We start from the raw sequence: 12407 nt of genomic DNA, 5'->3' as shown, positions 1-12407 counted from the left end.
AAGATGACACCTATTTTAAGAAATCAAAATCACACCATTTGCTAAAAATAGGAGCAAAGCTTTAATATAAAGGAGAATGAATTTCCTACTCTTCCAGGGAAGATTACATTGCTTGAGGTTTTCCTGGGTCCCATGCTTTTTCCTCCCATTTTTTCCTCATTCATTTGGACACAGCAAAGGAAGGGAATATCAAACCATCATTTTGAGGCTTTTTAATAATGCTGATGGAAAAGGCAATAGGTGTCCATTTGTTAGAGGGTGTCTACTTATTAGCAGGATTTCTCAAACTGTGATCTGAGTTCCAATATTTCAGTCACCAATTCAGGGAAACTGACTTTAAAAGTTTTGCTGTCAAATCAAATTTAGAGCTACTTTGTAGTTCTTTTTTGCTTTTGAGGAGTCTTATTTCATCTAACTGTATTATTTTTGAATCTAAGTCTTGTAAAATGGGCCACTCCAGAATTTTCCAAATGTATTTCAAAATGAAATCTCTTTATTTGTGGAAGGTCCAGTTCTGAATGATAAGATCTAAATTTAGAGTCTGTTAGAGTGGGTCCTCCAAAGAGCAGATTCCAAGACGGCATTGGTGTGATCAAGATTTATTTGGAAAGGGAATTCTCTGGTGGTCCAGGGGTTAGGACTCTGAACTTTCACTGCAGGGGGCTGGTGTCCAAGCCCTGGTCAGGGAACTAAGATCCTGCATGTCACTTGGTGTGTCCAAAAAAACCCCATTTATTTGGGAAACATATGGGAAGGATAGAGCTTCCCAAGGTGGTGCTAGTGGTAAAGAATATGCCTGCCAATGCAAGAGACACAGGTTTGATCCGTGGATCAAGAAGATCCCCTGGAGGAGGGCATGGCAACCCACTCTAGTATTCTTGCCTGGAGAATCCCATGGACAGAGGAGCCTGGTGGGCTACAGTCCATAGGGTTGCAAAGAGTCAGACATGACTGGAAGCAACTTAGCACTGATGCATGAGAAGGATGAAGAGGAAGAAGTACCAGAAGGCAGAGAGTTTTCAGAAAATGATGCAAACCTGACTCCTGTGATGAAGAGCCGGAAGGAAGGGGAATTGGATAGGAAGAATCTTCTAAAAGATATTTCCTCCAGGCCAATAGGGACTCTTGTGACTCAAGTCATCCATTAGAAGAGTACCATGTCTTGTAGGACTAGCTCACTTGCGGTGCTTAGTCATTTGCTGGGTAGCCTGGTCTCAGTGTGACACAGCAGTGAATCAGAGGTACAGGAGCTGGGGCTGTCTGTGAACCTTGCTTCGTGCAGCCAGAGATCTGAGTGGCATTTTTTCATGACTACCATGGTTTCCAGTTTGGGCCAGTTTTAACTGTGCAAACTTGAGTAAGTCATTCCAGGCTCTAGAAACGAAATGGTTAATCTGTCAACGAGAAGGGAAACCTTTATATGTCACACAACTGCTGTGACACACAGCTGTGTGTAAAAGTTCTTTGTAATCTGTGAAGAACTCTAGAAATAGAAAATAATATTACAATGGAGTGAACGAAGCCATTTCAAATGTTATTAGCTGTTAAAAAGTCATTGTGCTCCTTGACCACAACACATTGTCTTTCCCAGGTTGCTCTGTATTTCCCACAGGCCCACTGCAGTGCTGGGCATCTAATAGGTAATGAGTAAATGTTTGTTGAATCATGATAACAACTTTTGAGAGTCCTCCAAGGAAACACTCCATGACTGAGATGGTATGTGGGATAATGATTGTAGACACTGAAATGTATTCCCTCTGGCAGAAGGCCACATGGCAGGAGGGAGGGTGGTGGATGATTTCTGTTGATAAGATCTGCCCTTGTATTTGGAATTGACATAGCAGCTTTGTGCAAAGGGCATTATTCTTCCCAGAGTGGGGAAGACTGGAGGAGAGTTTCATAACCTTCTTGTTTTGCAATATAGCCTTTCTTTTGAGAATTTCTAAAATAATTCTGAAGCTGACTGAAAGGCAATTCCCAATCTTCTTTTTAGATAACTTTACAGCATCACTCCTCTGAAGTTCATTTCCTAGAGTTGTCTGTCACTTACATTATTGAACCCTTTGAGTTTTACCAACTCATCCTTTCCCCCTTTTGGAGAAGAATCTGTTGGGGCTAAAATGTTTAAGGGGCAAGCACAGGAATGAGGGAACTGGATAGTGGGGGTGAAGTGTGACTGGGTAATTTCTTAAGGAGCTGACTGTAGCTCATCTGTTTGGTTCTATTTCCTGAGAACTCACAGTTTTGTCTGTTCCTTCTTTCTACATTGCTTTGTACCAACTCAGCATTTTCAGCATTCGAATGTTTGTGGAATGAACCAATGAGTGAATTAGATGTGCTGGGCGCAGGAATCAACTAGACAGAGTTTCTACCTTAATGGTCTAAGGGATGCATGTGAAAAAAAAAACCATGTAAAAATAAAATGACAAACTATGATGAGCGTTGAAAAGAAAAAGCATGAGAAACACGAGGACCTGCTGAGGAGGAGGAGAGGGGGGAATATCTGGGATGTTAAGCAGCATCCTTCTAAGGGGTGGGATGGAGTCAGTAGGGTGAAGAGGTGTGTGAGGGCATATGGATTCCAGGTACAGAGAAGACCATGTGCAGAGACCCTGAGGAAGGGTCATGTTCCCGTCAAGTTGCCAAAGAAAGGTGGTCAGAGCAGAGAGAGAAAACAGCAGAAATAAGAGAAATAAAGCTCTGGGTTTTTCCTTGTGATGAACAATCAACAAACCTTTATGACTGTCTACTGTGTAGCCAGCTAATTTCTGTTGTTATGATGTGTACTTGTATCTGCGTCAGACATAGCAGCCGCAAGGCGAGACTGTTGTTCTGCAAATAAGGGGGAATAAACTTAAATTCTAGAAGGAGAAATATGAGTTTTAGCTGGAGAATCCTTGAGGGACCCTGGAGCTATTGAGCTCAGATCAGAGATGCTACAGATCTTCTTTTGTGAAGAACAGATCAGACAAGGGGAGGAGGTTTTGCAAGCTTTGAAAGGATCAGGGATCAGGAGGCGAGGTTCCGGCTCTGATGGTTCCATGATTGGCTGTGTGACCTCAGACCATGTCACCTTTTTAGTCGTCACTTTCCCCATCTATAACACCTGAGGTTGGGGCTCAGGGATCTCTGACACATTTGCTTCTGATTGGGGTCAAGTTCACGATGACCAAAAAGGGAAGAAGGGGAGCCTCAGGAAACCTGTGCCCCACCTGTGAACCCCTGAGCCACAGGCCATTTCTTTGGGGACAGTGAGGGCTCTGCTGGGGCTCGTGAATGAGGTTGCCTTGTGAGTTACTAGGTAACCGGCTCAGCCCTCACTTGCAAAATCTTCTCCCCACCCCGTGTCTTCCTGTCCTGTCTCTCAGAGACTCTTGCATCACTGCCTGGTCCATAGGCATCAACCTCTCAGTCTTTCCCATGAAGGATCGGTAGAAAGAACCCAACATTTTCCTCCTTTCCTGTGGCGCCATCAAGAAGTGCAAGAGGGGACTTCCCAGTGGGTAGGACTCTGAGCTCCCAACACAGGGGGCCTGGGTTCCATCTCTGATCAGGGAACTAGATTCCACACACTACAACTAAGACCCAGTACAACCCAAATAAATATATATATATATATATTTTTTTTTTTTGAAATGCCAGAGGAAGTAACAAACGGTAGTGGGTCAGTTCCTTGAGGTTGCCATACAAATGACCACAGACTGGGAGGCTTAGAACAACAAAAAATTATCCTCTCCCAGGTCTGGAGGCTGGAAGTCTGAATTCAAGGTGCCGAGAGGACCATGCTCCCTTTGACGGCTCTGGGAGAGAATCCTTCCTCTTCCAGCTTCTGGTATCACTAGGTGTTCCTTGGTTTGTGGCCACATCACTCCAATCTCTCTGTCTTCACATGGCCTTCTCTGTGCATCTTCTCCTTTTCTGTTTCTTGTTAGGACACTTGTCATTGGATTTAGTCCCCGCTCTCAGGGTGGCACTAGTGGTAAAGAACCCGCCTGCCAATGCAGGAGATACAAGAGAGGTGGGTTCAATCCTTGGGTCAGGAAGATCCTCTGGAGAAGGGCATGGCAACCCACTCCAGTATTCTTGCCTGAAAAATCCCATGGACAGAGGAGCTTGGCAGGCTACAGTCCTTATGGTCCCAAAGAGTCAGACACTCCTGAAGAGACTTAGCGCTGCACAGCACGGGGGTAATCCAGAATTTAATTATGTCTTCATAGATCCTTTTTTTTTTTTTTGTCACAAATAAGGGCACAGTCACAGTTTTCAGAATGTGAATATACCTTTTGGGGTGCCACCATTCAGCCCACTACAGGCCAATGACTTCTGAGACATTTGACCCACCAAAATGCCTTCTTTTTATTTATTTTTCTCCTTTCTAAACTTGACTTCTTGAAACAGCATCATCCTACAAGTTCCAGTGAAATGCCACAGAGAGGAGACAGCAGGCTGAAGAGCCTGAGAGCACAGGCTCTGAGGGTAGGTGGTGGTGGTGTTCAGTCACTACGTCGTGTCTGAATCTTTTCGACCCCATGGGCTGTAGCCTGCCAGGCTTCTCTGTCCTTCACCATCTCCTGCAGTTTGCTCAAACTCAAGTCCATTGAGTCAGTGATGCCGTCCAACCGTCTCATCCTCTGTCATCCCCTTCTCGTCCTGCCTTCAATCTTTCCCAGCGTCAAGGTCTTTTCCAACGAGTTGGCTCTTCGCGTCAGGTGGCCAAAGTACTGGAGCTTCATCTTCAGCGTCAGTCCTTCCGATGAATATTCAGGGCTGCTGGCCTTGGTTCAAACCCCAGCACTTACCAGACCCTCTGTGACCCAGTTTCACCATTCATAAATTGGGTAAATAACAGTACGTACTTCTGAGGGCTGTTGTGGGACTTAAATAGGATAATACTTGTTAAAGTATCTAGAACAGGCCTCAAGTAAAGTGAAAACACTTTACTTGTAGGAGTATGTGTGGCAGTATGTGGGAGAATGGGGCGACAGAGGATGAGATGGTTTGGATATCATCACCAACTCGATGGACGTGAGTTTGAGCAAGCTCCAGGAGCTGGTGATGGACGGGGAGGCCTGGCATCCTGTAGTCCATGGGGTCGCAAAGAGTCAGACACAACTGAGAGACTGAACTGAACTGAAAGTGCAAAAACATATTACAAAGTAGTAGGGGATGGTGAAAATGACTAAAAACCCAACTTGGGTGACTAGATGGTGGCTAGAAAGTATCCAGAGCTTTGGCACTGTCTGGAGCTGGGGTTTCTTTGAGCCTAGACCCACCTGTGGCTACCTGACTTGGAATAAAGCATGCCAGTGGCCCCTCCCCTCAGGATCTGCTCTGAGCTGCTGTGTTTGAGGATCAGGGTCTTGGGCTCTGGCGGCCAAGCCAAGCAGCAGGCACTGGATTTCAGATAGGGAGCTACCAGGTGGACACAGTGGAAGGGGCATTTCCAGGGAGATGCTCACCCCTCCAGAGGCAGTCTAGTGACCTGCTCCATGCTAGAGGGGAGACTTTCTCCTCCCAAGACCCATTCTGGACACTGTGCCTCTGGCCCTGCCTTGAGTCCAAGAAGACAGTGAGCACGAGTACTTCCGGGCATGGTCAGAAGCCCTCAGTGATTAAGGTGAGACCGGTTGCTCTTTTTCTTATGACTGAGCAGGACTCAGCTGCAGTCTGGGCTGTTGGGAGCCCTCTGGGGTGTGGCTCCTCTGTTTGTGCCTAGAGACCTGGGTCATGATGGGTGAGGTCTCAGAGTTCAAAGAGGCTGGGCTTCAGCAATGGATACTGTGTGGTTGTAGGCAAGTTTCCACACCTCCCTGAGCTGTAGGGTTTAGCACCTGGGAAGGGAGGATTGCACTCTTGTTAATCCTGTGGCTCTAACTGGTATTTGGGAGGAGGTATAGAGTGGAGGTTGGATGGAGCTTGGTTGCAGCTTAGAGCTGTGGGATCTTAGGCAGGTTACTTAACCTCTCATGCTTTAGTTTTCACATTGTAAAAGGGATTGAACACTGCTGTCCGATGGTTATTGGGACAACTAAATGAAAAAACTGTATGTAGGACCTTAAGCCAATGCCTGACTTATCCTACATGCCTAATCAGTTCAGTTCAGTTGCTCAGTTGTGTCCGACTCTTTGTGGCCCCATGGACTGCAGCATGCTAGGCTTCCCGGTTCATCACCAGTTCCTGGAACTTGCTGAAACTCATGACCATCGAGTTGGTGATGTCATCCAACATCTCATCCTCTGTTGTCCCCTTCTCCTCCTGCCTTCAATCTTTTACAAGTTTAATGAATAGCAGCTATTAAGATTTCCCCAGAGCACTTTAAATAATGATAGTCAATAATGAAATGGATGACTATTGAGTAAATTAAACACTGTACAATGGGTAACTGTTTAATCCCAGCATGGTCTAGAAGGAAAAGCATTCAGCTGGCTGTGGGAGACTCAACTCTGTCCCCAGTTTGTAGCTGGGTGACTTTGAGCAAGTTGCCTAACCTCTCTGAGCCTCAATTTTCTTGACTTGAAATAAGAATCATAGCAGCTATTTTCTTTTATTTGCCAGGAGCTGATCTAAGGGCTTTTCATATATAAACTCAATCCTTGTTACTTTGTGAAGTAGATATTTTTTTAATATCTATTTTACAGATGAGAAAATGGAGGCATAGAGGAGTTATGTCATTTGCTTCAGGTTGCACAGATTGTAACGCAGAGGCCAAGGTTAGATGTGATTCTGTGTTCTTCCCAGGATGCCATGGAAAGACTGCCTTGCTTTGTTCCCTCACAGAGCTTCTGTTAGGGTCCCACATGGACAGAGTGCTTGGGGGAGGGAAGACTGTTGTCCACTGGGCTCCACTGGGCTCCACTGCCTCTGTTTTATGTGTGTGAGATTCATTACTGTGTAAACTGGGATTTTAAGCAGGAAGAAGTAGAGGCTTCCCTGGTAGCTCAGTGGTAAAAAACTCACCTGCTAATGCAGGAGATGTGGGTTCGATCCCTGGGTTGGGAAGATCCCCTGGAGTAGGAAATGGTAACCCACTCCAGTATTCTTGCCTGGGAAATCCCACGGACAGAAGAGCCTGGTGGGTTGCAGTCCATGGGGTCACAAACAGACACAACTTAGCAACTGAGCAAGCAGGTAGAGATACGTTGTGATCATGTGTGAGTTCAGTATAATCTTCTCCACTTCTGATATTGCTCCTAGAGAGGATTGGAAGTAAATGAGTTTTTCTTCATTGTTTGTATGGAAAAATCTTTACTGAGAGTCTCGAGTCTGGGGTCAAGGACTCAGTATAACTTAGACCTCTTCTATTAGTGTTTCCAAGTGGAGACTGGGAGGGACAGTACTGGGATGCCCCTGCCAGCTTGGGATTCAATACATTTGGGCCCTGAACTGAGGCTGAAATCCCAAGGACAGTTACTCCTGGAGAGGGTGTTTTGTCTTCCCAGCCAAGAAGCTCAAACTTCAGCTTTTGCAAAAGTAATTTCAAAGGAAACCCAGCAGAGCCTTCAGGAACGTCTTGGCTGAGTGCCGGAGAGACAGTTGATGGCATTCTGTTGTGCCTGAGACCCTGTAAATCTCACACAAGACTCCCTCGAGATGAGCTGTTCTACCAAACCTCTCCAAAATGCCTTCAGTGTGATGTCTGGTTGCGTGAATTGATAGATGACCCTTCAGGTTCATTTCCTTCTATGCAGGATATCAGTGACAACAGAAGCAATGAATTTCTGGTGGGGATTTTTTTCCCTCTGTGATCTGTTCAGGGTCTAGCTAACTGGAAGCTGTTTGTCGGTCATTGCATTGACTTGCCTCACTATATTTCAAGTTTTAACTGACAGAGAACTTCACTCGACTGCTCTAATTAAAGTCCTTACTTTGGGAACTCATCAGCTTGAGTGAAGTAGATTTTCCCTCCTCATGGTTGCAGAAGCCATTAAAGAATTCAAGCATGTAAAGGAGACAGGATCCTATGGAGGTCGTATCTGAAGTACCGTAGCCTTTCATTTTCAGCCTTGATTTGCTTTTGCTTTTATCAGTTGTGAAATTCTTTTCATTTGACTTTTTTAAGTAGACAGAGGAAAGTGGTTAGGTTATCGTCGTTGACCCCTTGGAATATTTTCTGTAATGCACAGGAGTTCTGAAGGAGAGCTCTGTGGAAGAATAAAGGCCATTTTTTTCCATTTATTTATTTTTAAGTTAACTTTTATTGGAGTACAGTTGCTTTACAATGTTGTGTTAGCTTCTGCTGTGCAAGGGAGTGAATCAGCTCCATGTACACATATATCCCCTCTTTATTGGACCTCCTTCCCCTTCAGGCCACCATGGAGCAGTGAGCAGGGTTTCCTGCACCGTACAGTAGGTTCTCCTTAGTTACCTGTTTAATGCAGGTGTGGTCTGTTATCAGCTTTTGCCCCACCCGTGTTTGGAGAGGAAGGGGTGTGGAAGTCCACACTTGCTGAAGTCTTAGCGTTCCTGGGGGGTAAATACGGGAATAAATGGGTACCCAGAAGCCCCAACAATTTCAATAAGCAAATACGACCTTGATCTGGTTCCTAGCTCTTAGCTTTTTTTTCCCTGGGTCTTAGTTTCCCTATTTGTCGAATAAGTATGCTTGTCTTGAAGAGCAGTTTTCAAACTTGAAAAGTTTATTTAAGCTTTCCTCGAACTCCTTAACACAGGAAACAAGTAACGATGAAGCCCTTCAGATTGAAGGGAGGGAGGGAAGGGGGCAGACTGGGCCATCTTGGTCTTTCCTTCCTTCCTCCTACCTCAACCCCCTGGGTAGACACCCCCAGCTTGAGATCATTGATAACCCCTCCCATCAAATATCTAGAATTATTTTTCCAGCCCCTCCTTTCACTCAGCATCTTTACTGTAGTCATTCTGCCCAAAGATAGATGTGAAAATGACTTTATTATTTCATCTCTTCCTGACTGAAATTGCATAGTCCTGTCATAAGTCACTCTGAACTATTCTGTCTTGGAATAATGCATATAAATTTTCATCTCCCCCTTGTATGTTTCAGAAATATTTGTAGTCATCAATTTATGATGTAGTAAACTCCTCATCACTGTTGTCTTTGAGGCTAGGGTTGGCTTATCAGCTGAAGGTCTCACTTGTTAATATTTTATCAAACAAATACCCCTTGAGGACCTAGTATATGCAAAGCACACACGTATGCCCCAACCTTGCCTAACAAGGAGGACAGACATACATGTAAGCAATTCCTAAGAGAATGACTGGCTTTACCAGCTTAGGTTACAATAAGTCACACTGTCTTTTTTTTTTTTTTTTTTGTCACACTATCTTTTATCATTCAAAGTCATTGCTTTAGTAGGTTAGAAGAGTGGTCAATTTGTCTTTGGTAAAGACAAACCTCCCTACTCTTGTTTCCCTGGGAGCATAAAGCACAATCTTGCTTTTAAATATTTTTGTACCTTTTAAAAAGTGTTTTTGACATGTACGCACTGCTTTATTTACTTATTTATGGCTACAACAGTTCTTCATTGCTGCAGGCAGGCTTTCTCTAGTTGCGGAGAGGAGGGGCTACTCTCTAGTTGCAGTGCACAGGCTTCTCACTGCAGTGGCTTCTCTTCTTGCAGAGCACAGGTTTTAGGTGAGTGGGTTTCAGTACTTGTGACACAGGGGCTCAGCAGTTGCAGCTCAAGGGCTTTAGAGCACAGGCTCAGTAGCTGTGATGCTCAGGCTCAGTGGCTCCACGGCAGGTGGAATCCTCCCGGACCAGGGATCAAACCCATGTCTCCTATCCACTGCCAACAGGGAAGCCTGTTTATAAATATTAAGCAAAGAGAGAAGTTTACTTAACAGTCATAGATTTTGCTCTCATCACTCTGAACTGTATTCCTGCTGAAAAGGAGTCCTTCTCTGATAAGGGATGTCCCAGGGCTTCCTGAGACTGTAACACTCTGGTTTGTATTTGGATGTGTACCCATTTCAGACCACGGCCGCTGAACTGGGACTTCCAGACTCAGCCACACCCTGGGCCAGCACTGGCCTTCCACATGACTTTCTAGTCTTGGTATTGGGTATTGGTCAACAATCCAGAATCAGTCATCCTCAGCATGAACCCCCCAGGCATCTGCAGTTCCAGCCACACTTCAGTGCCTCTAAGGCTTAGGACCCTGTTGGATTTATCTTTGTACACCAGTGCCTTCCACAGGGCCTGGGCCACAAACAAAATCCATGACCTTTTGTTCAATCACCTTCAATCACCCCCAAGGGACTGGTAGTAGAGAAAGAACCAACCGATAAAAGATGTTCAGGCATGATAAAGAGAGAGAAAAAAGATGCGTTGAAAAAGGGAGTGATTTTAAGAAACTGATGAAGACCAAGGCTGGGTGACAGCCAGGGGTGATGCACCATTTAACAGAGAACAGATGGTTTATCAGGTACCAGCACGAGTAATTTCCTCTTTCTCCCCAGCTCCAAGGTGAGTGTTAGGATAAGGCTTAGCCACTGACTTTTGAGATTGTTCTCTTCTCTGATTATGCTTTGCTCTGATTATGGTCTCACCTCTTTTCTTACATTTTTTAAAATGTATTTTTAAGCTTTTTGCCTTGGATGAGTCTTTGTTGCTGCACGCAGGCTTTCTCTAGTTGTGGTGAGCGGGGGCTACTCTTCATTGCGGTACTAGGGCTTCTCCGCACGGTGACTTCTCTTGTGGAGCGTGGGCTCTAGGCTATAGATTCTGTAGTTGTGGTGCACAGGCTTAGCTGCCCTGTGGCATGTGGGATCTTCCCAGATCAGGGAAGAGCTAGTGTCCCTTGCATTGCAAGTTGGATTCTTAACCACTGGACCACCATGAAAGCCCCTGATACTTTACATTTTTAAATAGAGACAGAGAGCTTCCAATGAACTCTTGCGGCCCTTTCTCTATCTGCCCATCTATCTGTCTGTGTGTCCTACAGTCAATTAGCCTATGCCAGGAATTATGAAGGTACAGGCATAAAATAGGCACAGTTACTGCCTTCAAAATTTCAGCATCTAATAAAAGAGAAGGATATTTTCAAGTAACTCTTATGATCCCTATAATAAATGATTTCATATTATAGAAATAAGGACAAAGGGCCAGTGGAATCCAGAGGAAAGAGTGACTTGATTCCTCCTTACAAAACCAAGAACTGTTCACATAAAAGAAGGTAGCTGAACATTCCTAGAAGAAAGATGTGGGTGTTGACAGTAGAGATGGGAGAAGTAACCTTCAGTGGAGGCCCTGGAGTGAGATCAGGTTCATGCACAGAAGTGTGTGAGGAGTTTTAGGAGGAGCTGTCCACTGGACTGGGGAACAGAGTATGGGAAGTCAAATACTGGATTAATGGGCTGAGCCTATGATGTGGAGAGCCCTGAGGGACATTCGTAGGACGTGAATCCAGTGTTTTCTTTTAATTAACATGTTTAGGATATGGTGGGCTTCCCTGGTGGTTCAGTGGTAATGAATTTGCCTGCCAATGCAGGAGATGTGGGTTCTATCCCGGGGTCGGGAAGATCCCCTGGAGAAGGAGATGCAACCCACTCCAGTAGTCTTGTCTGGGAAATCTCAGGGACAAAGGAGCCTGGTGGGCTACAGTCCATAGGATTGCAAAGAGTTGGACACAACCTAGCCACTAAGCAGCAATAACAATACGATATAGCACTTCAGTGTTTACAAATAGAATGTTGTATGTTTTATATCATTTGATCTTCATGACAATTATCTAAGAGAGGCATAACTTATCCTCTAATTTATAGATGAAGAAACAGGTGCAGAGACTTCTCTGGCAGTCCAGGGGTTAAGACTTCACCTTCCTGTGCAAGTGGAGTGTATTTGATCCCTGCCTGGGGAGCCGAGACCCCACCTGCCTCACGGCCCAAAAACCAAGACAAACAAACAAAAAACAGAAGCAATGTTATAACAAATTCAGTAGACTTTTAAAATGGTCCACATAAAAAAAGGAAAAAAAAGGATCTAAAAAGAAATTGAGGTGCAGAAAGCTTAAAGATTTGCTCAAGTTTCCATAATTAGCAGGTGGCTGAGCTGATAATCAAAGCCAAGGCTTTGGATCCCAGAATCTATGTTTTTAAAAAGTGAAACATTTTTTTGAAGCATATTGTTGTTCTTTAGTTGCTAAGTTGTGTCCAACTGTGCAGTCCTATGAACTGTAGCCCACCAGGATCCTCTGTCCATGGGATTTTTCCAGGCAAGAGTACTGGAGTGGGTTTTCATTTCCTTCACAAGATAAGCTTCCTGACGCTTGACATATACATATAAAATACACACACAAATTAAAAATATATGACTTGAAAACTTTCACAAGTGGTTAGAGTAAGCAGTAATCTCTATTAAGTTAGGGAGGTTTTACATCTTTCAATATTGCATTTTTCTATCTATGAGCATGGAGTATCCCTTCACTGATTTT

At 44.6% G+C, this 12407-nt stretch overlaps 1 protein-coding gene across 2 annotated transcripts in view; it reads left to right on the top strand.

Annotated features, from left to right (window-relative positions):
* The window catches only part of FER1L6 (fer-1 like family member 6), a 162214-nt gene that overhangs the window by 16001 nt on the left and 133806 nt on the right, over positions 1-12407 (top strand). The window lies entirely within an intron of this gene.

The sequence above is a fragment of the Cervus elaphus genome, chromosome 21 (assembly GCF_910594005.1).
Source record: "Cervus elaphus chromosome 21, mCerEla1.1, whole genome shotgun sequence".
NCBI lineage: Eukaryota > Metazoa > Chordata > Mammalia > Artiodactyla > Cervidae > Cervus > Cervus elaphus.
The sequence above is the reverse complement of the archived record's forward strand: the minus strand, read 5'-3'. Positions and strand labels throughout refer to the sequence as shown.